General features: G+C 40.2%; 1 protein-coding gene across 3 annotated transcripts in view; it reads left to right on the plus strand.

Moving 5' to 3' along the window:
• The window catches only part of FAT3 (FAT atypical cadherin 3), a 654,685-nt gene that overhangs the window by 32,574 nt on the left and 596,097 nt on the right, over nt 1-26,014 (plus strand). The gene's annotated exons all lie outside the window — the stretch shown is intronic.

Raw genomic sequence — 26,014 nt, forward strand, 5'->3', positions numbered from 1 at the left:
AGGCCTCTACCATGACAAAGATACCAGGAGTGGATAAAACCAGAGAAACATGCATTGTCCAAGTAATTAAAATGTAGAGATGACATCTACCCCATTACAGCAGAGAAAATCAAGTAAAAATAGAAAATATTTGAGCTCTGATACAAATACTGTTGTCAAACACTGATCTAAAAAATACAGTAATCTATCATTCTCTTCTGAATATTGATGCGTGATAATGGATACATTTTGTTGTTGAGCCTAAAAGACACAGCTAAATGTTGATGGATTTGTTTCACCTTTTCCCATTCTACTTTGAAAAGATTTGGCATCCATTTGCTGTCACAGCAGATCTTTTGTGGAGCAGAGCACTTGCTAGGGAGAGTGTACATTTAATTCACAAATACCATTAAAATTCTCGTGGTATCCCTTAGCTCAGAGGGAATCCTTTAAATTTTTGGAATTTATAGTCAAGGCATTTACAAATGAGCAAGATATTAAATCACTCTTTGGAAGCTTTATATAAAGCATTTGGGGTCATAAGATAAAAGATGTCTACATTTAAGGTTGTTAATATTATAAACAAATGAGGAGATAAAGAAAAAGGAATGAAGAATAAGAAAACTCAGTGCAAAATTAAAAAAAAAAAAACACAAGCAAAAAAACAACAACCTGGGCATAATTTGGCATGTGTAAATTAAGTCTTTTCTAAATGCAAGGTACTGTGGTTCTATTCAGGCTAATAGTAATTTAAGTGCATATATTACCATTAACATTTACTGTGGATTTCTTGTGGACCCCAGGATGCTCTGTGCAAAGCATTTTTACATGTATTGTGCCACGATCATCAGAATTCTCTGAACTAGGTATTATTTTGCCTGTTTTATGGTTGAGAAACAGATTTAGAGACATCATTTAATTTGTCTGGTATTATAAAGTCAATAAATTGTGAAGCAGGATTGGAACCCAGATCTGCCATGATCCCAGTGCTGTACTCTTGACTGTAATTAAGCTGTAAATCATACAGTCAGCCTTCGGACAATTTGGATTCCTTGCAACACTAGCTACAGGTCCTAAGTTGGTAAGTTTGCTAGTCTACTTTACTGATTGAGAATTCTAGAAGTTGGTAGCTTGCTTTTGCCATTCTGATGATGGAGAGAGATTCATGAAAATCTTGTGCCCAAGCTGAAAAGTTGTAACTTCTGAGACTGACAATACTAACTATCCCACAGGTTGAGGCTCGCTGGGGAGAACAGCTAAGGTGAGGCTAACTCGGAAATGCGTAGGACTGTTTTGCCCCCTTGCAAAAAAGCAGAGATACTGGTTTTCATAGTGCTTGCGATTTCAGCTCAGGTCTTGTTATAAAGTGTACATTTAAAGCTTTGCAGTGGTACCAGGCATTTTCAGGCTGCATTTGAAAATAGCTGTAGGAGGGGCAACTTTAACATTTCCCCAGGGAAGTGGACTGGAAAATTGCTGGAGAGTGAACTGTAGGGAACAGTCTTGAATTGGTCTCTTGAGTTGGTCCTAATTACCTAATGGGTTTTCCATCTCTTTTTAAATTTTAGGAAGGAAAAAAATTCCCTTTAAAAAATAACAACAAGAAAATGAAACCTACAACCTCTTCTAAGTCTCCTTAGGACTGTAACCTTCTACCCTTCTGTCTAGGCTTTGAAGGGTGGGTGTGTGCAGCGATAGAGACAACTGAGGAGAGACACATGGAAGTGAAATCAGATTGATGTGTGATTGAAAACTCACAAATTATAGAGCCCCATTTCCCCCCTCTAAATCATTGCTGAATGCTGAGATTCAGCTCCTTTCAGGTTTGCTTTGGGTGCAGCTGGAACTATATTTTAATGAACAATATAACCTAATTATGATTGAGCATTTTATTTTTCCATGGGCTAAAATAAAGGTATCTGTTGAGTGGCTTCGCTGTTTGTATATCATGGTTTCCTGGTCAAAGGGGCCCATTATATAATCAGTTTTCACCCAGAACACCTCCTATGATCTACCTCCATCTTGCTTGCAAATTGTGGAACCAGGAACATTAAAGCCAGCCCTCTCCACGCCCCTCCCCCCCAAGATATAGCCCAATACCTTTTCTATTTTATTTTATTTTTAATATTTTATTTATTTATCCATGAGAGACACAGAGGGAGAGAGAGGCAGAGACACAGGCAGAGGGAGAAGCAGGCTCCCTGTAGGGAGCCTGATGTGGGACTTGATCCTGGGTCTCCAGGATCACACCCTGGGCTGAAGGCAGGCGCTCAACTCCTGAGCCACCCAGGGATCCCCAACCTTTTCTATTTTAATGTATTTTTTTTATTATTTGGATTACCCTAGGATGACAAAGTGTTTTCTTGCTCTTCTGCCTCTATTCCTGGCTGATGTGTTAAGTCTGTGCTTGACTCCAGGAATATATATGCTCTAACAGAGGTAGGCAGCCTCTGGGATCCCAAATGCATTCACTGGAGCAATATATGTGAGTGCTTGCTGTGTGCCTGATGTTGTGTTAAGTCTGAGATGGACCCACAGTGATACAATCACTGACTGACTGCTTTCTTGATTGGGAGAGGAAGTAAGTCATTTATTGAAGAAATGAAAACACCAGGTATACTATGGCAAGAACTGTAAGGAATCAAAATACTATGAAATTCGGACAAGGGAGATTTCACCCTGGCTTGAAGGATCACAGGAATGATCATTTGAATTAGCTCCAGTCTTGGCTGTGCCAGGAAGGGCTGTTCCAGCTGGGCACAGCAGCATGAGGAGAGGCCCAGGACTGGGGAACACAGAGGTGACTGGCAGGGGACTGTGCATGATTTCATTAGTATTGGTTGTGTGAAGGATGGCAGTAGGGGAAAAAATGGAGCCAGATTTTGAAGAGTCCTGGATGTCAGAGAGGGAGCTTGGATTTCATTCATTAGGCAGTGGAGCTTCATTGAAAAAATGCAATCATTTTGGCATCATGAGAACTGTGATTACTGTAGAGTTATCTGGAGGTAGTACAGTGTGAACTGTGGATTAAAAAGACATGGGGGCAGAAGAAAACATACAGAAGAGGCAGGTGGGTAAGGATGGGGGTCATGGACCTAGAGCAGGTGGGATGAAGATAGGACCAGAGACCAAGCAGATTTGGAGAAAGAACCAACAGTTGAAGCACTGATGAGGTGTGGGGGAGGAGGATTAGGGTTTGGGTGACAGGAAAATAAGGGTATTAGGAGAATTAGGTGAGAAAGGAGGAATGTATTTGGGATGTGTGTGTATGTGTGTATGAGTGTGTGTGTGAGTGTGTGTGTGTGTTTTATGAGGTGGTGGTGGTTGAGTGATGTTGGGCAGGAAAGAACTGTGGCCACCTTTCAAAACCGGACCTGACTCCCCCTTGGCTGTGTAATCTTGGGCAAGCAACTTCGGCCCTCTGAGCATGCTTCTGCAACTGTAAAATGAATCTTTTAATTCTTAGGACTCACGATTCCAAATATTATTTGTTTAAGAAAAGTAGAGAACAGAATTGTTCAAGTAGTTTTCAGAAAGTAAGAAAAGAGAAGGACAGGAAATACAATATGGAAATCTTCTGAACTTTCTGCTGCTGCATAAGATTTAGACTCTTGACATTTAAAGCGGAAAAATGCAATTTAAATGAACGACAGAAGGGTATGTTAATTAATGAAGAGGAAGTTCTCCCCTTTGACACTTAAAGATGGCAATAATATGGGTGGTGCCTACACTGGCCACATTTATAATCAAAGCTAGTTGTTCAATGGGTAATAAATAGAAAATGGGTTGAAATTTCTAAAGAGACCACAACTAATGGCAATATAATGAATATTACAAGCTATAAAAAGAGGACTGTAGGCCATATTCCTAGTCTTACCTTTGTATACAGTAGATGACACAAAAAGACGTTTACCTTGGAATGGTAGTATAGGTGTATTTGGTGTTCAATACTCAGCACTTCAGAAAGAAACTGAAATCTTTCTCTACATATGATAACTTGTAAATAAACTTATGGCATCTAAATTACTTGAAATTTTGTTGAATTGAAATAAATTGCAAAGGAACAGACCTATCATTGAAAACTAATGGACTGAGCTCTCCTAAATGCTGGCGGAGACCTAAATGGCCTGCCCAGTCTTTAAAGAAGAAGGTTTTCAGCATGCTTTCATCTCCTCTTCCTTGGGCTATTTTTCATGTAAGAAATGGAGAGCAGAAGATGTGGTCAGGGTGTTTTTAAGGTGGGAATGCAGTTTGCCCTCAAGTCTTTCAAGGATAAGACAGTTTTACTTATCAGGGATGGGATCTATTATACCCTGAGCCTCTGCTATTTTTGAGGCAGGAAAGTGAAGCTGAAGAGCTTTGTACAGCTGTCATGCAGAATTCTAAGCACCCATTTTATAAAACCTGTCAGTGTGACCCGGTTTCTTAGGCAGATGCAGCCTTTGGCTATAGCCTTTTTCCTTGCTACCCCTCTTTCATCAGTTTTGTTTCCTGTTAAGAATGTTCCAGATTTAGCAGCTTAGAAGTGTGTGTGTGTGTGTGTGTGTGTGTGTGTGTTTAGAATATTCATTTATGTGCTTGAACTCAGAATCCTGTTCGTCTTCCAGGAGTCATATACAAAAAAAAAAAAAAAAAAAAAAAAAAAGACTCAGGGCTTTGGAAATTTTGTCCTACAGGGAAAAAGAAGAGCAGGAATCCTTATCAGCTTTCTCATTTGGTTTTAGAAGTGGTAGGGCATGAAATTGGAACAGATGGCATAAAAATAGCTAGACTTACCTCCTTTAGTTGAATTTTGCTGATAATTAAAGAAAAAATCTTTGTAAACTCCCACTTTCAATAGTTCTTTTAGGGTCTTCAAGGCCCTGTGGGTATATGTATCAGTGTAGCAAGCTCTTATCCAGGTGTGTTATCCAGGAAATAGGCCGTAAACTCATTCAGGAACCAACATCTAGACCAAGAAGGCTATTTGATGTATCTGTAATAAGTAGCTAAAGCTAATATATCACCTTTGTCCCTTACCTGTACTGAAGTTGAGACAGCGCAGTTACCATCTTAGGTGGTACCCAAGGGGGTAGATGCAATACATGGTCTGTTCTTTGATAAGTTAAAGTAGACATTAGAATATCCTCTAACAGAAGAGTAGAGAAGATTTGAAAATTGCAAGCAGAGTATGCCAACATGTAGGACATCAAATAGACAGCAAAATAACTTAAGTAGTGGGTATCCTATTCGGTTTTTGTCTGCCCATATTAAGTAGTATGAATAGCTGGGAAAAATTGTTATATCATTATCTGTGGGTAGTGTGGTGATAGTTTATTATAGGGCAGAGTTACTGAAAGAGAAAGAGCTGTATCATTACTCATATTAAAAAATGCTATGACAATGTACTACTTCAGATGAGTGTTGTTTCCATAAATCATCTCAAATCCCTGTACTCAGGGGATTTTTGAAAAGATAGTATTTTCAGAGGCAAAATTATTTGAGTTTCTTCATGGGAGGAATTTTAGATTGTAAGGAGGATTTCATCCAAGCAAGAAAGCCATTTAATGGGTTCATATCATTAAATAGGAAAGGTAAGGAGGAGTATGCCCAGTTTAAAGATACCTTAAAGCAACTCTCCCCAACCTGGGGTCTCAGACCTCTGGGTAATTGGAGTGTGTGACAGACCTGTATGTTTGTAGCCTCAATGAAGAAAAACCTGGATTCCTCTCTATATTTTGGGTATAAAAATGACCTCATTCCTACAAGGGTTTAGAATTGTTCTCTAAGCTGTTGTTTGCTCTCACTTTTTGTCTTATTTTGGCTATTTTCTTATTTGTTGGAATGTATCTTAGAATCTTACTACATGACACTTTAGCCCAGCTCAGAATAGCACATCCAAGTTATAGCCACCAATTGGACTTAGTTCAGTGCAACATATAACCTAAGAGCCTTGTAGCTTCCAAACGTTTGTGTTATTCCAACCCCTTGGTGGCTATGTAACTTGAATATTAATACCTGATTCCTCAAGATATTTCTTTCTAAAAGCAGAAAAATGCCACAACAGAAATTAAGTGCAATTGTACATAGAATCTCCAAACCATTAGGTCTTTGACCTACTCCTGCTGGCTAGATGCTGAGACATTTTAGCCATTCCTTTTATTAAAGATTCTTAAATTAGTGCCTTCTAATTAATATCCAATTACATCTAATATCCATCTAATTAATATCCAGATTCCTTTCCCCCCTGAACCCCAGGTTTTCTTATTACTATATTGCTTCTTTTGCATATATATTGACTTTTTTCTTTACTTTTTTTTTTTAAATTAAAAAAAAAAAGGTTTAATGCTTCAGTTTCCAGACGTGTGAATGACTCAAGTATTAATTTGCTTCCATGTGACCTAAAGAAACTTGGACGAAAGCCACTGTATTAGATTAGCTTTTGCTTACCAGAGGCATCTGAAATGATGGAATAGTGATAAGAACCTTTCTGAGAAGGAACGTTTAATTGGAAATTCTACTATTGAACAGATCATAAAATAGAAGACCTCTTTAGCTGCCTTCACTTGGTAATAACTGCTCATGGGTGGTTTTAATAGCCTTCAGAATTCCTTGTCTTTCCTTTTCTTATATTTTCCTGAAAATAGGTATCAAGAAATAGTTTCAATGAATCTTTTTAGTACTGGAAAGGAAGAACATGTATACACCCACTTTTACTTGGGTTCGAAGGAGTTGCCTGACATATCAAGTTCTTTCCATCAGCTGATGAAGCCTTAGCTCAGAATTTGGAGAATCCAGTCCTTGAATGGTTATGAGATACCTGTAAGGCATTCTTGGAATGGCCCTTGTCAGAGCTTAGGGAAGGTCATTGGACCCTTTAATGATCCATCCAGGGTCTCAAGAAATCAGACAAATCTTTTAACGCATCCAGTGGAATTTTTGCAGGTCCTTTGAAGGGCAGAGCATGATATATTTTAGATAAGTTAGTGCAAGAATTGAAACAAGTTTTATTTTTTATAATTATTTGGGAATTTAGTACATACCCTTCTTGAGAAAATGAGATGATTTCACATGGGACTGTGATAAGACCAGAATGAGAAAACGCCCCCAGAAAAAGCATTGGGGTGGCAAAAGCTATGTCTCTGAAGCTGTAGCACCTGGCCAAAATGCAGGTGATTGTAAATGCTTCTGAAGGATGAATGCCAGTTCTGCTCCACAAAGAACAGAATAATAGAAGTAGAGGAGAAATGGAGACAGTTGCTGTGGTCAGAGTAGCTACTGAAATGCAAGTATTCGTCTTCTGGTCCTTGTACCCCTGGAGAGATATCTTTTATCTTACTCTTCTTTTCCTTCTTAATTCTCCCTCCTTTGTAGTTGATTACTATGGCCCACATTGTTAATTGTAATAAATAGAATATTGATCACATGCACTTGGGAATCCTTGATGGCCTTGTACCCAGTGTTAGCAGTGCAGTGCTGAGGGGCCTGACCATTCATGTGGTGGAGCATCCCGGCGTTAACTCAACCAGGTTCCCTGTGCTCCATGCTTCTCCAGGTTCTGCCCATCGTTTTCTTTTTCAATTCATTGAACTTGGTCTTCCTCAGGGTTTTTGGGTCATGTAAGAGTCTGGAATTTTTCATATATATATATAAAATTGATTTCTTGAAAAATATTTCATATCATCAGTATTGTGGCAAAAACAGTTTCACTGCATATAAAGATTTTAAGAGTTTGCAAAAAACTGTTTAGTTGTCCTTGAAAATTTCCTTCCTCATGTCTGCACAAGTTGTGAAGATAAGATCTGCTAAATAAACTTCCACACATTCTAAAATGTTGTGTGATAAATATGGTATTTGAATATAAGTATATATATATATGTGTGCATTTTATAATTTTCATTTTTAATTCTAAATGCTTGAAAGTGAACAAATCATGCAACATTTCCCCAGTGTGTCATCTGTTGGCATTCATCATATCCTGTTGCTTTTAATCTTCTCTTTTTTTTCATCTTTTTTTATAATAAATTTATTTTTTATTGGTGTTCAATTTACCAACATACAGAATAACACCCAGTGCTCATCCCGTCAAGTGCCCCACTCAGTACCTGTCACCCATTCACCCCACCCCCCATTTTGTTTTGTTTTTGTTTTTGTTTTTTCATCTTGACAACTTTTCTTTTTTTTTGTTTTTTCCCCAAGTTAACTGTTTTTATTACTCCAAGTTCTTTTCAGATCTTGAAACTCCATTCATCCTGGTTGCTCCCGTTTTGTTTTTGTTTTTTTTTTTTTAATTAATTTTTATTGGTGTTCAATTTACCAACATACAGAAAAACACCCAGTGCTCATCCCGTCAAGTGTCCCCCTCAGTGCCCGTCACCCATTCCCCTCCAACACCCGCCCTCCTCCCCTTCCACCACCCCTAGTTCGTTTCCCCGAGTTAGGAGTCTTTATGTTCTGTCTCCCTTCCTGATATTTCCCAACATTTCTTCTCCCTTCCTTTATATTCCCTTTCACTATTATTCATATTCCCCAAATGAATGAGAACATACACTGTTTGTCCTTCTCCGATTGACTTATTTCACTCAGCATAATACCCTCCTGTTCCATCCACGTTGAAGCAAATGGTGGGTATTTGTCGTTTCTAATTGCTGAGTAATATTCCATTGTATACATAAACCACATCTTCTTTATCCATTCATCTTTCGATGGACACCGAGGCTCCTTCCACAGTTTGGCTATTGTGGCCATTGCTGATAGAAACATCGGGGTGCAGGTGTCCCGACGTTTCATTGCATCTGAATCTTTGGGGTAAATCCCCAACAGTGCAATTGCTGGGTCGTAGGGCAGGTCTATTTTTAACTCTTTGAGGAACCTCCACACAGTTTTCCAGAGTGGCTGCACCAGTTCACATTCCCACCAACAGTGTAAGAGGGTTCCCTTTTCTCCGCATCCTCTCCAACATTTGTTGTTTCCTGCCTTGTTAATTTTCCCCATTCTCACTGGTGTGAGGTGGTATCTCATTGTGGTTTTGATTTGTATTTCCCTGATGGCAAGTGATGCAGAGCATTTTCTCATGTGCTTGTTGGCCATGTCCATGTCTTCCTCTGTGAGATTTCTCTTCATGTCTTTTGCCCATTTCATGATTGGATTGTTTGTTTCTTTGGTGTGGAGTTGAATAAGTTCTTTATAGATTTTGGAAACTAGCCCTTTATCTGATATGTCATTTGCAAATATCTTCTCCCATTCTGTAGGTTGTCTTTTAGTTTTGTTGACTGTATCCTTTGCTGTGCAAAAGCTTCTTATCTTGATGAAGTCCCAATAGTTCATTTTTGCTTTTGTTTCTTTTGCCTTTGTGGATGTATCTTGCAAGAAGTTACTGTGGCCAAGTTCAAAAAGGGTGTTGCCTGTGTTCTCCTCTAGGATTTTGATGGAATCTTGTCTCACATTTAGATCTCTCATCCATTTTGAGTTTATCTTTGTGTATGGTGAAAGAGAGTGGTCCAGTTTCATTCTTCTGCATGTGGATGTCCAATTTTCCCAGCACCATTTATTGAAGAGACTGTCTTTCTTCCAATGGATAGTCTTTCCTCCTTTATCGAATATTAGATGACCGTACATTTCAGGGTCCACTTCTGGGTTCTCTATTCTGTTCCATTGATCTATGTGTCTGTTTTTGTGCCAGTACCACACTGTCTTGATGACCACAGCTTTGTAGTACAACCTGAAATCTGGCATTGTGATGCCCCCAGCTATGGTTTTCTTTTTTAAAATTCCCCTGGCTATTCGGGGTCTTTTCTGATTCCACACAAATCTTAAAATAATTTGTTCTAACTCTCTGAAGAAAGTCCATGGTATTTTGATAGGGATTGCATTAAACGTATAAATTGCCCTGGGTAACATTGACATTTTTACAATATTAATTCTGCCAATCCATGAGCATGGAATATTTTTCCATCTCTTTGTGTCTTCCTCAATTTCTTTCAGAAGTGTTCTATAGTTTTTAGGGTATAGATCTTTTACCTCTTTGGTTAGGTTTATTCCTAGGTGTCTTAAGCTTTTGGGTGCAATTGTAAATGGGATTGACTCCTTAATTTCTCTTTCTTCAGTCTCATTGTTAGTGTATAGAAATGCCATTGATTTCTGGGCATTGATTTTGTATCCTGCCACACTACCAAATTGCTGTATGAGTTCTAGCAATCTTGGGGTGGAGGCTTTTGGGTTTTCTATGTAGAGTATCATGTCATCAGCGAAGAGGGAGAGTTTGACTTCTTCTTTGCCAATTTGAATGCCTTTAATGTCTTTTTGTTGTCTGATTGCTGAGGCGAGGACTTCCAGAACTATGTTGAACAGCAGTGGTGAGAGTGGACATCCCTGTCTTGTTCCTGATCTTAGGGGAAAGGCTCCCAGTGCTTCCCCATTGAGAATGATATTTGCTGTGGGCTTTTCGTAGATGGCTTTTAGGATGTCGAGGAAAGTTCCTTCTATCCCAACACTCTGAAGGGTTTTGATCAGGAATGGATGCTGTATTTTGTCAAATGCTTTCTCTGCATCTAATGAGAGTATCATATGGTTCTTGGTTTTTCTCTTGCTGATATGATGAATCACATTGATGGTTTTATGAGTGTTGAACCAGCCTTGTGTCCCAGGGATAAATCCTACTTGGTCATGGTGAATAATTTTCTTAATGTGTTGTTGGATCCTATTGGCTAGTATCTTGTTGAGAATTTTTGCATCCATGTTCATCAGGGATATTGGTCTGTAATTCTCCTTTTTGGTGGGGTCTTTGTCTGGTTTCGGAATTAAGGTGATGCTGGCCTCATAGAACGAATTTGGAAGTACTCCATCTCTTTCTATCTTTCCAAACAGCTTTAGTAGAATAGGTATGATTTCTTCTTTAAACGTTTGATAGAATTCCCCTGGGAAGCCATCTGGCCCTGGACTCTTGTGTCTTGGGAGGTTTTTGATGACTGCTTCAATTTCCTCCCTGGTTATTGGCCTGTTCAGGTTTTCTATTTCTTCCTGCTCCAGTTTTGGTAGTTTGTGGCTTTCCAGGAATGCGTCCATTTCTTCTAGATTTCCTAATTTATTGGCATACAGCTGTTCATAATATGTTTTTAAAATCGTTTGTATTTCTTTGGTGTTGGTGGTGATCTCTCCTTTCTCATTCATGATTTTATTAATTTGAGTCTTCTCTCTCTTCTTTTTAATAAGGTTGGCTAATGGTTTATCTATCTTATTAATTCTTTCAAAGAACCAACTCCTGGTTCTGTTGATCTGTCCCACAGTTCTTTTGGTCTTGATATCATTGAGTTCTGCTCGAATTTTAATTAACTGTCTTCTTCTGCTGGGGGTGGGGTCTATTTGTTGCTTTTTCTCTAGTTCCTTTATGTGTAAGGTGAGCTTTTGAATTTGAGATCTTTCCAGTTTTTGAATGGATGCTTGTATTGCGATGTATTTCCCCCTCAGGACTGCTTTTGCTGCATCCCAAAGATTTTGAACGGTTGTATCTTCATTCTCATTAGTTTCCATGAATCTTTTTAATTCTTCCTTAATTTCCTGGTTGACCTTTTCATCTTTTAGCAGGATGGTCCTTAACCTCCACGTGTTTGTGGTCCTTCCATACTTCTTGTTGTGATTAAGTTCTAATTTCAAGGCATTATGGTCTGAGAATATACAGGGGACTATCCCGATCTTTTGGTATCAGTTCAGACCCGATTTGTGACCCAGTATGTGGTCTATTCTGGAGAAAGTTCCATGTGCACTTGAGAAGAATGTGTATTCAGTTGAGTTTGGATGTAAAGTTCTGTAGATATCTGTGAAATCCATCTGGTCCAGTGTATCATTTAAAGCTCTCGTTTCTTTGGAGATGTTGTGCTTAGAAGACCTATCCAGGGTAGAAAGAGGTATATTGAAGTCACCAAGTATAAGTGTATTATTATCAAGGTATTTCTTGAGTTTGGTTATTAATTGGTTTAAATATTTGGCAGCTCCCACATTCGGGGCATATATATTGAGGATTGTTAAGTCCTCTTGTTGGATAGATCCTTTGAGTATGAGATAGTGTCCCTCTTCATCTCTCACTATAGTCTTTGGGGTAAATTTTAATTTATCTGATATAAGGATGGCAACCCCTGCTTTCTTTTGAGGACCATTTGAATGGTAAATGGTTCTCCAACCTTTTATTTTCAGGTTGTAGGTGTCCTTCTGTCTAAAATGAGTCTCTTGTAGACAGCAAATAGATGGGTCCTGCTTTTTTATCCAGTCTGAAACCCTGCGCCTTTTGATGGGGTCATTAAGCCCGTTCACGTTCAGAGTTACTATTGATAGATATGAGTTTAGTGTCATCATAGCTAATCAGTCCTTGTTTTTGTGGATTGTTCCACTGAACTTCTTCTTAAAGGGGAATTTTAAGAGTCCCCCTTAAAATTTCTTGCAGAGCTGGTTTGGAGGTTACATATTCTTTCAGTTGCTGCCTGTCTTGGAAGCTCTTTATCTCTCCTTCCATTTTGAATGAAAGCCTTGCTGGATAAAGTATTCTTGGTTGCATGTTCTTTTCATTTAGGACCCTGAATATATCCTGCCAGCCCTTTCTGGCCTGCCAGGTCTCTGTGGACAGGTCTGCTGTTACCCTAATATTCCTCCCCATAAAAGTCAGGGACTTTTTTCCTCTTGCTGCTTTAAGGATCTTCTCCTTATCTTTGGAATTTGCAAGCTTCACTATTAAATGTCGAGGTGTTGAACGGTTTTTGTTGATTTTAGGGGGGGATCTCTCTATTTCCTGGATCTGAATGCCTGTTTCCCTTCCCAGATTAGGAAAGTTTTCAGCTAGGATTTGTTCAAATACATATTCTGGCCCTCTGTCCCTTTCGGCGCCCTCAGGAACCCCAATTAAACGTAGGTTTTTCTTCCTCAGGCTATCATTTATTTCCCTTAATCTATCCTCATGGTCTTTTAATTGCCTGTCTCTTTTTTCCTCAGTTTCCCTCTTTGCCATCAACTTGTCTTCTATGTCACTCACTCGTTCTTCCACCTCGTCAAGCCTCGTCGTTAGGACTTCGAGTTTGGATTGCATCTCATTTAATTGATTTTTAATTTCTGCCTGATTGGATCTAAATTCTGCAGTCATGAAGTCTCTTGAGTCCTTTATGGTTTTTTCTAGAGCCACCAGTAGCTGTAAAATAGTGCTTCTGAATTGGCTTTCTGACATTGAATTGTAATCTATATTTTGTAACTCTGTGGGAGAGTGGGCTGTTTCTGATTCTTTTTTTTGAGGTGAGGTTTTCCTTCTAGTCATTTTGCTCAGTGCAGAGTGGCCAAAAACAAGTTGTATTGGGAAAAGGAGAAAAAGAGAGAGAAGGAAATAAAAGAGAAAAAGAAAAAAGAGAAAGAAGAAAAAATAGGGGAAAAAGAGAAGAAAAAGAAAGAAAAAGAAAGAAAGGAGAAAAAAGAAAAAAAAGGGGGGGTGGGGGAAGCAATCAGAAATCAAGAAGAAAGAAAAAAAAAAGGAAAAAACAAAACAAAAAAAAAAACAAAAACAAAAACAAAAAAACAAAAAACAAAAAAAAAAAAAAACCACGGGGGAGTATCTTCTGATTCTGTGTACTTTAAGTCCCTTGACTTCCCTTGGACCTGGTCCGTGTCGCTGGTCTTCTGGGGGAGGGGCCTGCTGTGCTGATTCTCAGGTGTGAGCACTTGGGGGAGCTGCTCTGCCCCTGCCTGGTGCAGGGCTCAGTGGGGGTTGTTCACCCCGTGAGGCCCCGGGAGGAAGCCACAGTGGCGGGGGCAGCTCTGGGACGCTGGAGTCAGCTCCCGCAGTAGCTCCGGGGCTCTCCGTCTGCAGGGCCTGGGGGCTCCGGGGCGGGGCCGCTGATCTGCTCAGCTCCAGGCAGGAGCGCCCTTGTTGTCCTGGGCCCTCCCAGCCTCTGCCTGTCCCGGGGGAGGCCGGATCCTGGGCTGTGTCCCGGCGCCCTGTGCTCCGGGGCCTGCGCTGTTGGATTCGCGCTCCCGCCCCGCAGCCCCCTCCGCGGATCCGCCGCCCGAGCCCCTCCGAGCTGTTCCCGGAGCCGCACTGCCTCCTCCGCGCAGAGTTTCTTCCTCCGCCCGAGCCGCCGCCGCCGAGCTGGTCTCGGAGCCCCGCAGCCCCCTCCGCGGATCCGCCGCCCGAGCCCCTCCGAGCTGTTCCCGGAGCCGCGCAGCCCCCTCCGCGGATCTGCCGCCCGAGCCCCTCCGAGCTGTTCCCGGAGCCGCGCAGCCCCCTCCGCGGAGCCGCCGCCCGAGCCCCTCCGAGCTGCTCCGGGTCCTGCCGAGCGCTGCAGCCCTTAGGGAGCTCGGCGCATCTCCCGGGGCGCAGTTCCTCTGTTACTGTCCCAGGGAGCCCGAGGGCATCCCCGCCTTTCTGGGGATCCTGCTCCAATTCCCCGGGAGGCCTTTCCGCGGGGAAGGTTGGTGCAGCTCCTGCTCCTCCGGGCCGGGGCTCTCCTGTCCTGGGGACACTCGCCCCGGCCTCAGCCCGGCTCCTCGCGGGGCCCCTCCCCCTTGGAGGCCTTTTGTGTCTTTATTTCTTTTTCCCCGTCTTCCTACCTGATAGAAGCGCGAACTCTTCTCACTGTAGCGTTCCAGCTGGTCTCTCTTTAAATCTCAGGCCGAATTCGTAGATTTTCAGGATGATTGGATGGTTTTCTAGGTAATTTGTTGAGGACAGGTGACTTGGGGACCCTGCTCTGCCGCCATCTTGCCCCTCCTGACAACTTTTCTAGTGACATTTCTGAGGCCCCTAAGAGCAGGGTTTGCATTTGATACTAGCTTTTAGGATGAAAAAAGCAGACATATACTTTTTTTTTTAAATATTTTTTTGAATTTTTATTTATTTATGATAGTCACAGTGAGAGAGAGAGAGAGAGGCAGAGACACAGCCAGAGGGAGAAGCAGGCTCCATGCACCGGGAGCCCGACGTGGGATTCGATCCTGGGTCTCCAGGATCGCGCCCTGGGCCAAAGGCAGGCGCCAAACCGCTGCGCCACCCAGGGATCCCAAAAGCAGACATATACTGAACAACCATTGTGCTAGGAGGAAGTGTGACAGGGCAGGTATCAGTACCTCCATTTCACAGATGGAGAAACCGAACAGCAGAGTGGTTAAGTGCTAGAGGCACAGAGTTGGATGTGAGCTACTGACCAATCACTGCCAAGCCCAGAGCCTCATTTAAATTTCACCATTATGCCTCTCTACCTTATGTATTCTAGGTCTCATTTTGTTGACTTTGGCTAATTTAATTATAGAAATGATAAATAATAGAAACCAGGCTACCTTGATATTTTGCCTGTCTCATGAGAAGCCAAGGGATATTATAATAATGCTGATATTTACTGCTTATTTGAATGTAGAACAACTTGACACTTGTATTTTGAGCCTTGTTTTTTTTAACTGAAATATAATTGACCTACAGTATTACATTAGCTTCCAGTGTGCAACACAGTGATGTGATATTTATATATATTGTGAAATGATCACCATAATTTTAGTTACCATCTGTCACCATACTAAGTTAGTGTAATATTATTGTCTATATTCCCTGTGCTATGCATTGCATCTCCATGGCTTACTTATTTTGTAGCTAGAAGTTTATACTCTTGATCCCCTTCACCCACATTGCCCACTCCCCAATAATCCCTTTCTCTGTCAATCACCAGGCTGTTCTCTGTATCTGTAAGTCTGGTTTTGTTTTGTCTCTTTCTTTGTTTTTTTTTTTTTTTAAAGAAATCATATGGTATCTGTATTTCCCTGTCTAACTTATTTTACTTATCCTCAAGGTCCATCTATTTTTTTCATGGCTGAGTAATACTCCATTGCATATATATATATATATGTATATATATATATATATACATATATATATATATTCTTTATCCAGTCATCTCCCTCTCTTTTTTTTAAGAATTACTTATTTGAGAAAGAGAGAGAGGTTGAGTCTGAGTGGGAGGGGCAGAGAGAGAGGGAGGAAGAGAATCTCAAGCAGACTCCATGGTGAGTGGGAAGCCCAATGTGGGGCTCCATCTTACAACCCTGAGATCATGACCTGAGCTGAAACCAAGAGTTGGACACTTACCTGACTGTGCCACCCAGGTGCCCCTATCCAGTTAGTTATCTCTTGAAAGACACTTAAATCACTTCCTATCTTGGCTATTATAAATTACACTGCAGTGAACACAGGGATGCATATATCTTTTGGAGTTACTGTTTTATTTTCTTTGTATAAATATCCAGAAGTAGAAATGCCGGATCATATGGTGGTTATTTCTAAGCCTTGTTTTCTTGTTGTACATGTTTCAGGATAGTGGGGCTTAATGCATTAATATGAATAAAGAGGAAATATGAATATGAATAAAAGAGGAAAATGGTTAACTGTAGCATAAGTGAAATGTGTATTGAAATGGTTAAACTGTAGAAACTAATCTTGTGTTGTTTTAAGGGCATTAAAGTCCTCTCTGCCCCTTGCCCTTTAGAACAAACTGTGCATTTAGAAGGAGCTTAACTAGTAATTCAGCATGACCACTATCACATACCATACACTTACTGTGGGTGAATCCAGGTTGCTATGACAATGGAAATATTTTTTCATTTTCTCCTTTTTTGATATAAACACATGAAGCTTGAATATTGCTTATGTTTGCATTTTATACTTATCTTTTCTGACTTCGTGTTAGAAAGGCAAAGACTTGAGGAAGACAGTAGCCGTGCTTCTTCAGAGTTACGCAGTTCTTTCCCTTTCATTCCTGACTCCTGGTGGTCCTGGCACTCAGTGTGGCTGTCACTAGGCTACGTGCTGACATCTTAAGGGCAGTTATGGAGAGAGATCAGACATCTTTCCATACTGTTATTATTCAGAGATTAATGTGTTTATTTCAGCTTGCGTTTGAAACCTGTGTCTCCTTGAGTAAAGGGGATTCAGAGTCAGTGGTACTCAGTGCCCACCTTTTATTATTTATTTATTTATTTATTTCAGTGCCCACCTTTTAGATTGTCAGGACTTAATTCTGTGAATATTTTATAGGGACCCTTTTTGGCATTCAGTAAAGAAAAAAAAGTGGAAGACCCAGGAAACAAAACAAAACAATTGCCAAGCCAAGAGTCTAGAAATTACCACCACTCCCTGGAGGTTTTTGTCTTGGGGTCCCTACTTGGGGACCCACAGTGTGTGAGTAAAGACGACCACTCAAGAGTCAGAGATGGTTCAGCAAGTTGTGGGTTGTCCTGGAGCTGAAACCCTGTATTTACTTAAAAGATAGAAAACTTACTGCTTTCTGCTCCACCAGGCTAACACCCAAAACTGTTAGAGATGAAAAAGAAACAACTCTGGGGCTCCTGGGTGGCTCAATGGTTGAGCGTCTGCCTTTGGCTCAGGTCATGACCCCAGGTCCTGGGATCGAGTTCTGCATCGGGCTCCCCACAGGGAGCCTGCTTCTCCCTCTGCCTGTGTCTCTGCCTCTCTCTGTGTGTCTCTCATGAATAAATAAAATCTTTTAAAAAAAGAAGCAACTCTGCCTTGTGCTCTCATGTCCTCTCCCATGTAAACTGAGAGCCAGGCACTGTATTGGGCATTGCACATAAAATGCTGAATGGGGTGGGCCTTTTACTCTGCCTTCATAGGGCCCAACTGTCATGGGGAAGACAGAAGTGTAAACATTACAACCTGGTACTGAGACTTATCAGAGAAGGCCAGGGGAGTACTACCTTTGGGGAACACTTCCCTGGGAGTGGCTAAGGTTGGGGGCAGGGCAAGAGGTTCCCTCCCTCCCTCCTTCCTTCCCCTTCCCCTCCATCAATTCTTCTGGTTTTCTGGGATTCACTTTAGCAGTTGTCCCAGCTGAAATTATGGTTTCAATAACTAGTTTTTATTATTAAACATAAGATACAGTTTGTAATATTCTCCTTCAAATCTTTAACTTGGAAGGAGATTTATCTCAGATTCTAAACGTCTCTTTTAAAGAAATAACTGACTAGTTTTTCATTAAGAGAAAGGGGTAATAAATAAGCTACATTTCTTTTCAAAACTCATCAAAGTAGCTCCCTGAACAATTCATGCTGTTTATTTCATTCTTCAGTTTGGGAACCTGGCCTCACAATGAAGAATTATGTCCAAATATCCTTGAAACTGTATTTTCTCTTTAGTATGGGCAGGAGCTAAAGAAGTGTCTTCAGAACCAAAATGCTATTTATTCCCTGTTTGACACGTACAAATCCTCCTTGTTAAAATGTCATTAGGGAGGCATATTGAGCTGTGTGGCCTTGGTTGATAGGTACTTTTCAGCTTTTATCACTGTCTGTGTCAGAAAATTAAGTACAATCTAGGGTGCTTTCATTTCTTTATTAACTGTAGTGGGTATATTTTATATTAGGGAATATAGTACAACTTTTTGCCTTGGAGAAATGCATGTCCCTTTCCACTCCAACAACTTCAGCTCTGTCTGGTGGTTGTGGCTGAAAAAGACATTTTTGCCCACCCTCTGGGATAGCAGGAATTGTTCTCAAAGACTCACTTCGTTTGTATTTCATAGAATGTATCCTCTATTTGTTGAGTGGTTCTTTGCCAGTTTTATGGAAACACCATTTGAAAATTTGAGTATGCTTCTTGAATATCTCTTCTTGATTTTACCTGATGATTTTCATAGGGACTGTGATTCATGCTTATAATTCTGTTAATGCTGGCACATCACCTACAGAGTTGCATTTAGCATGTGTCTGCGTGCTGCCCTGTGCTGATATAAATCTACTGGGAGAATTTTGGACTTTGCCACTGCCCTACTCCAATGTGGAAGGGCATCAAAAGGCTGCCTCCCTGATACTGCCATGCCTGGCACCCACCACTGCTCTCTACATTCCTGCCATGCCAACTCTTTATACCAACTCATTTATCAAAAACATTTACTGGAAAAGCAATCCACTTGGCATCTGTGAGTTTATCATATTACATTTTATTTAGGAAGGAAGAAATGGGACAGAAAACAAATTCTTTTTTTTTATGCACCTATACTTCTCAAGAGGAAAAAAAAAACTGTAGAGATTACTCACTGTAGGGACATTCCTTCATGTTTGTGAAGAATTTCTACATAAATGCTGAAATCTCCTACCAGAAATCTGATGAGTTAATTAGTTCTGATGAGTTAACCTAAAGTATCAAAACAAATGGTGGACTTGTTACAACTGAGAACAGGAGAATAAGAGCACGGAGCTGGAGGTCCCCTCAGCTCAGAGGGTGCACAGAGTTTGGAGAGTGTCCTTGGGCTGAGAGTGGCATCTTGGTAACCTTTGCTTTTAGGAATGAACAACCAAAGTGTTTGAACGTCTGGGAAAAAAAGCAGTGATGGTGATACGAAATAATCCTAAAGAAATAGATCTACCAGTTAGACCTCTGACCTGCTGTCTGTTTTTTGTATCTTCTCATTAAGTGGCTAAAACATAGTTTTACCTAAAGTATATTAAAAGAAAGTAAAAAAAAAAAAAGTCATGTTTAATTCTGATACTTCTCAACAGAAACCATTGCTTAACATTACTTATTTGGAGATATTCCCTTTTTATTCCTGGAATTCTTGAGTAATCTGAGTCTATAATAATCCTATATGGAACTGCATGAGTATATGCCCTTTGCAGAATGACATATATAAGCATTAATTTATTAGGATCTGGGAAGCTGGGTCTTCCGATTTGATGAGGTAGCACTCTATGCAGTTGCTTAGATGACTAGAAATTTTGAGCTTCTTCCTTCAGTGTACATTACTACCATTAGAGGCTTTTACAGTGTAAAGGGAATTTTATTTTCTGCCCTAAATCCCTCATTAAAACACACACACACACACACACACACACACACACACACACACACACACACAGTAATCAGTTCAGAGAAAGAAAGGGAAGAGAAAGAAATCCTGGTACAAGCTCTGTGCTAATCACTTTCAGATCATTAACTTATTTAATCCTAGCCCTGAGTGATAACTATTATCCCCATTTCATGTGTGAGGAAACTGATATTCAGAGAGGTTAAAGAGCTTGGTCAGGGAAACATAGCACTAGGCAGAGATGAGTTTTAAATTTATTTATTTATTTATTTATTTATTTATTTATTTATTTATTTTTAATTTTTATTTATTTATGATAGTCACAGAGAGATAGAGAGAGAGGCAGAGACACAGGCAGAGGGAGAAGCAGGCTCCATGCACCGGGAGCCCGACGTGGGATTCGATCCCGGGTCTCCAGGATCGCGCCCTGGGCCAAAGGCAGGCGCCAAACCGCTGCGCCACCCAGGGATCCCTGAGTTTTAAATTTAGATCTGTCTGGTGCCAATGCTTCTGCTCTCTTTCCACTATGCAAGTTAAGGCCATTTGTCTAGTTAGTGATAAGAGAATGGACTAGAACCCAAGTATCTTACTCCTCCCTAAATATTGATCTTTTCAATATATCATACCACTTAACTTGAAATCATTTGAACAGTTATGCCAATTTTAAAGAGATTCGTGTAGAATTCCTTTCCTTGATTTTTTAAAAAGTAAAAATGATTTTCCTTGAGACTATGATTTCACAATCCTCTCTCCTCTTTTTAAAAGTTTGGTTCTTTGCATAGCAGCTAATTGAACTTTCAGATCCATCACTAACTCAATTTTAATCTCTGGTCACTCTTCTGTGTATTTCTTTTCCATTCAGATGGTAAGTATGTAATTGCGGTTACCCTGATTAATGTTTTACATATTTCCCCAGGCATTCATAGAGAATTGACTAAAATATAAGTTACCCTTGGCTTCAGAAACTTCTGGCATTTAGAAACATGCACAAACTATACCCCTTGGTGAATAGTGTTCCAACTTACAATTTTCTTCCTTTTAAGGAAGGGGGGGAGTGGAGGAGAAAGAGAAGATATTTTTAAGGGAGATTTTGGTTACAGTAAAGAGAGACTGTGGTTTGAAACCATTATTTTTTTCCACTTCAGCCTTCAATTCTGCATGGGAAAAATTAAAAATGATTGTTGTATTCAGGTGTTTTTAACATGATGAGCTGGAACGGGAAGCAGAATCAGCTCTTTTTTCCTCTTCATCTCACAGCAAAAATACCACCATATCTTAAATTGCCTTGGGTCAGAACAGTGTTTGATGAATTATTCAACAGTTTGAACTGGTAGAATTAGAGGATTCATTAGACTGAAGGTCATAAGTTAAGTTAAAAACATTTCCTTATCGTTACGATATGACTCGCAATGTTGACAGATTCCAGAAGGGCCGCAGGAGCAGAGAGTTGTGTGGTCTTAATGAGTGAGAAACATTCTTTTGCCTAGCCATTTAACCCCTTTCCATGCCAAGGTGCCCTGAATTCAAATCATTTTGGTCTATGTTCGGATCTGTAGGCAGGTGTATACTGAATAAGACTCCTACTACTTCTTTTCACAGAATATTCAGATGAGAGTGGAAATTATCCTGTTGATGTATTTTTGTTTTCTTGATTTTATCCACATCCCATGAAAACATGAATTGGGGCCATGTCATTTAAACAAACAGAACTTGTTGCTCTTCCATTAATTTTTGGTTATATGTTGTAAGAGCCTGTGGCTTGAAGTCATATGATGGAAACTAGATTGAGTGGAATTTTTGTTAGAAGTGATAGCAAAAGGAAGGATAGTAGTACTGTGCCTGTTGAGAGTACCCAGCACTCTTGGGTAATGAAAGATTTACCCACCTTCCTCCTAATTCATGTGTAGATAAAGGGTACTTAGTGTTGAGTATTGTCATATCAGTGATGGAGAAGATGATTTTCAGAAAAAAAAACCCCATGAATTCTGTTCTCTTGACTCCAGTGTACTTGCTGGCCCTGTCTTCCCCCTCTCATTGGCAGCCTTGCAGGGAACTGAGACCTTAGGAACTGTTCTATCCTACATCCTCTAGCACCACCAGAGACTTCAGTTTTCTTGCTATCTGTCAAAGTCCACTTCTTTGTACATACTTTAAGTTATTGGTTTGGATACTTTAGAAATAATTGATGGTGGAGCCATCTGAGGATTAAGGTGTTCATTACTAATTTGGCTGTGACCACCTTTTCCTCCATGAAGGCTCTTTCTCTCTAGGTGATTGATGACATCTTGTTGATTCTAAGCCGCCAGAGGTGAGATTTCTCAGCAGCATTTGGAATAGGTGACCACTTTCTTCATCTTGAAACACTTTGATTTCTGGTCTTAAGTTACTTTTCCTCCCACCTTACTGGCCATTCGGAGAAGGCCATATTCTGTTCTTTATTGACACTCCTACCCACCTGTAAATATTGAGGATATCTCAGGGCTTGAACTTGGATTCTCTCCCTTTGTCTACATTCTCTTTCCTTACCCCTATTGATGTTGTTTAGTCCATTGATTTTCATGCCATTTATAGGTTAATTACTCTTAAGTTTATATACCCAATTGACCACCAATTAGATATCTAAAGGGTATCATATACACACATGTGTAAGGAGAACTAATGTTCTCTCTGTCACCATCCTGAAACCTACTTTCACTTGTCTTTCCAATCTCCGTGAATGGCACCACCATCCACTAGTCTGTCAGGCTAAAATGCTAGGAGTCATCCTCAATTTATCCCTTCTCTTCATTTCCCATATCTAACTCATTAGCAAGTCCTGTCTGTTTTATTTCCAAAATTTATCCCTAACCACTTCTCACTATCTCTGTTGTGACAACCCTTGTTCAGCCTATCTGTATCTCTCTCCTGGACTGAGCCAGAGTACCTATCAGGCCACATCACTATCTTACTTAAAGCCTTCCAGGGACTTCCTGTTGATGCCAGTCTAAACTTTAAACTCCTTTCCATTGCCTCAGGGTTTCCTCTGACCTGGTCCCTGTCTCTTTCTCTGATTTCATCTCCCTCCACTTTCCCTTTGCTTATTGTGACACACTGGTCCTCTCTCTGTACCTTAAACCTCCCAAATGTCCTACCCCATGACCTTTGTCTCTACTGATGCCTCCTCTTCTTGTCCTTAGGATGGTCCTATTTATTTTCTTTACATACATTTCAATACTTTAAATGATCATGTGTATGTATTCTGCTCTCTTTCATCATGAGAACTTCCTGTCCTTGGGGGCAAGGAGACCATCTGTTGTATTCACTGCTGTACCCTCAGTGCACAGAACAGTGCTAGGCACATAGTAGCTGCTCAATAAACACGAGCTGACTGTATTTGCCTCTTTTTTTTGTAGCTCTTTTGATTTTTCCTTTAAAGAGAGACGTAACAATTCCCTTTGATATGCTGGACTGAATGATTTGCTTTGCCCCATTCATCTGAATAAACTATGTTGCCAGGTCCCATTAATCTTTCTAAAGTAACTTGGCTTTCTTTGTCTTCCTCTAGGCACCCATTTTGGAAGCAGATTTTCTTTATGTTACAAAGCTTTTGTCCCATTTTTTAGCCCATAAATGACAACTTCTGGAAGAAGTGTATACTGATTCCTTCCACTTCTCTTGGGTTGGGAGTAGTTTACCATGAGACTACATCTTTTTCATTATATGGCCATGTGAGAATTTAGATCAGCTCTTCCAAGTAGTCACTGTCCTCCACCTTACTTCTCTGGGGTTGCAGAAGGAAAAATCTGTGGCTTCTTCATCAGAGAGCTCTTTTATTGATGTTCTGAATTCCTGCATGTGTCAGATGTGCAGGTGATGATGCAAAGGAGCAGTGAAGCCATCAAAAAGGAATCAGAGGGAAAATTGGCAGGGAGGTTGCTATTGTTCATTGTGCCCTGGTTCTGTGGGAGTCCCACCTGGTTGCAGATCACCAAGTGACATAGCAATCTACAGGTCAGTCTGTGCCAGTTTTCTGGTTAAGGATTCTCTTCCAGCATAGACTTTGCATTCCCATGGCATGAATAAACTGCTTTCTGAGTCCCTAATCTATGTGTGACATTTTATGAGTTACTGAGTAGTGGTGGTGATAGTGATTGGAAAGATGATTGAGACATGGATCATGTGTTCAAGGAGCTCTTAATTAATAAATTTGAAAATAGCCAGCATAAGAGGCAGAATCTAATTGGGGCCAAAAGAAAGGAAGAAGCCCAACACAGTGGGTGTTTAAAGGGTGTGTGTGTGAGATCACATGTAGGGTAGAGGGAGGGGATGGGAGGGAATGAAGAGGGGGAGCTGCATGGAAGACAGGTTATTTGAGGAGCACATGTCCTGTGAGGTTGGATAACCCAGGGAAAATGTGCTCCAAATGACTGAAATATGAAAGAAAGAGTAATCCCCAGGCCTCTTTTACTTTTGTTGTCATCCGTGACCTTGGACAACCTTATTAAGGAAAGGATTGCCAAGGAAGCCTACTAGATAAACCTTTTGTAAAAGTAAAATCTGGTGAGCCAAATAAACTATTCATCTGCAAACCTGTTGTACGGCTGCCAGACAGAGATCTGATCCACACCTTGAATGGTGTTGTGTTTGTCACAGGGAAACCAGGGGGAAGCCCACCCCCACGAGTTCATCAGATTTTCACACGTCCCTTCTATTAACATGCTATTGCTTGGTACCCCTGCACCACCCCTTATCATATAATATATATATATATATATATTTTTTAATTGATCTTCTGTTTTACTTCAATAAATCCCATCTCCAACAATAGTATATGTGAAATCATGAATCTGATGTCCAGTGGTACGTTTTCCTAAATTATATATGACCTACATCTACCTCATATATTTTATGTTGTTGTTTTATATTACTGTATTTTGTGTGTTTATAGAGAGCTTGTTTCTTCTGCCTTTAAAATCATATCAGCTTTTGGGGAAAAATAAAATTTCTTTGACATCTTTGTAGCAGTCCTATTAAGATCTTCTCCTTCATTTCCCTCCCAGCTCATCCCCACCCCCACCTTCCAGATTCTGTAACATTCTGAGCCTGTAGGGATTGTAGAGGACATAATAAAAAAAGATCTTGAGTATTTTAGGATTTGAAGTGCAATGAAAGGAAATTACCAACACACTGAATCGCCATTTAATAGGAGATGGTGATATCGATCGGCTAATGTTTCTTGCGGTCCTCGTTGTAATAACTGTATAATATCATACACTTTATCAAAATAATTTAAAAGCCGGCAAATGAAGTTATTATGGAGCCTCTGTGTAAAATGAAAAGAAAGTCAGAGGGTCTAGAAGATGGTGGAGGAGGAAGAACAGAAAGGCCTGTAGGACAAAATTAGGGGAAGACTATAAAGGTCTGTAACCAGAATAGATTTCTGAGGATTAAGTAAATTCTTGCATGGAGCTTTGAGTCATTCGGACCCTGTTATTTTAAAGAGGGCAAAAAACAATGCCTTCATTCCCTCGATTGCATTATTATTCTTCTGAGCTGACGGAAGTTAGCACACAAAGTTGCTTGATTTGTAGAATATGATTATGTTTATTAGAACATTTCTGGTATAATAAACTGACTTTATGAGGGGTCTGCTATCAGCGGGTTGCAAGTTAGTGCACAGCTCGACACATTGGTTTTTATAGCCCATAATGAAATGTCTACTGTTATCAAAAATTTAATGAAAATTATGATGGTATTTCTCAGCTTCCTTATTAAAAAATCAGGTCTCAGTATTTCTAAAACTTTCATTATTACTTTAATCAGTTGTACTCCTATTATCTTTCTTGGGCACTAAAATTCTTGAAATTCCACATTTCTTTTAATATCCTTTCTTCACATGCATAATCTAGATCATGATTATAGAGAGAGAAATGGTTGAGCATAATTAAGATTTGTCTTTTTTTTTTTTGGAAAATAAGCACAAGTTGGAAAAAAACATTCTCCGTGTTTTCCTTTACTCTCACATGGCTACCGTCCTTCACTTCTGACACCTGATGTTTGGGTTTTCCACACATCAAGTAATTCTCCGACACCAGCTGGGTGTCCTACAGTTCAATTCATATAGGTCAAAGGACTCAGTCCCACAAGACAGTCAACTCTTTAGATGCCAGTTAGAAGTCTCAGGGTGTCATCTGAACTTCTGACCTATTGGCTATAAATCAGGGTTCCGGTGACCCCCTTCT

Source organism: Vulpes vulpes, chromosome 11, assembly GCF_048418805.1.
Source record: "Vulpes vulpes isolate BD-2025 chromosome 11, VulVul3, whole genome shotgun sequence".
In the NCBI taxonomy this organism is placed as follows: domain Eukaryota; kingdom Metazoa; phylum Chordata; class Mammalia; order Carnivora; family Canidae; genus Vulpes; species Vulpes vulpes.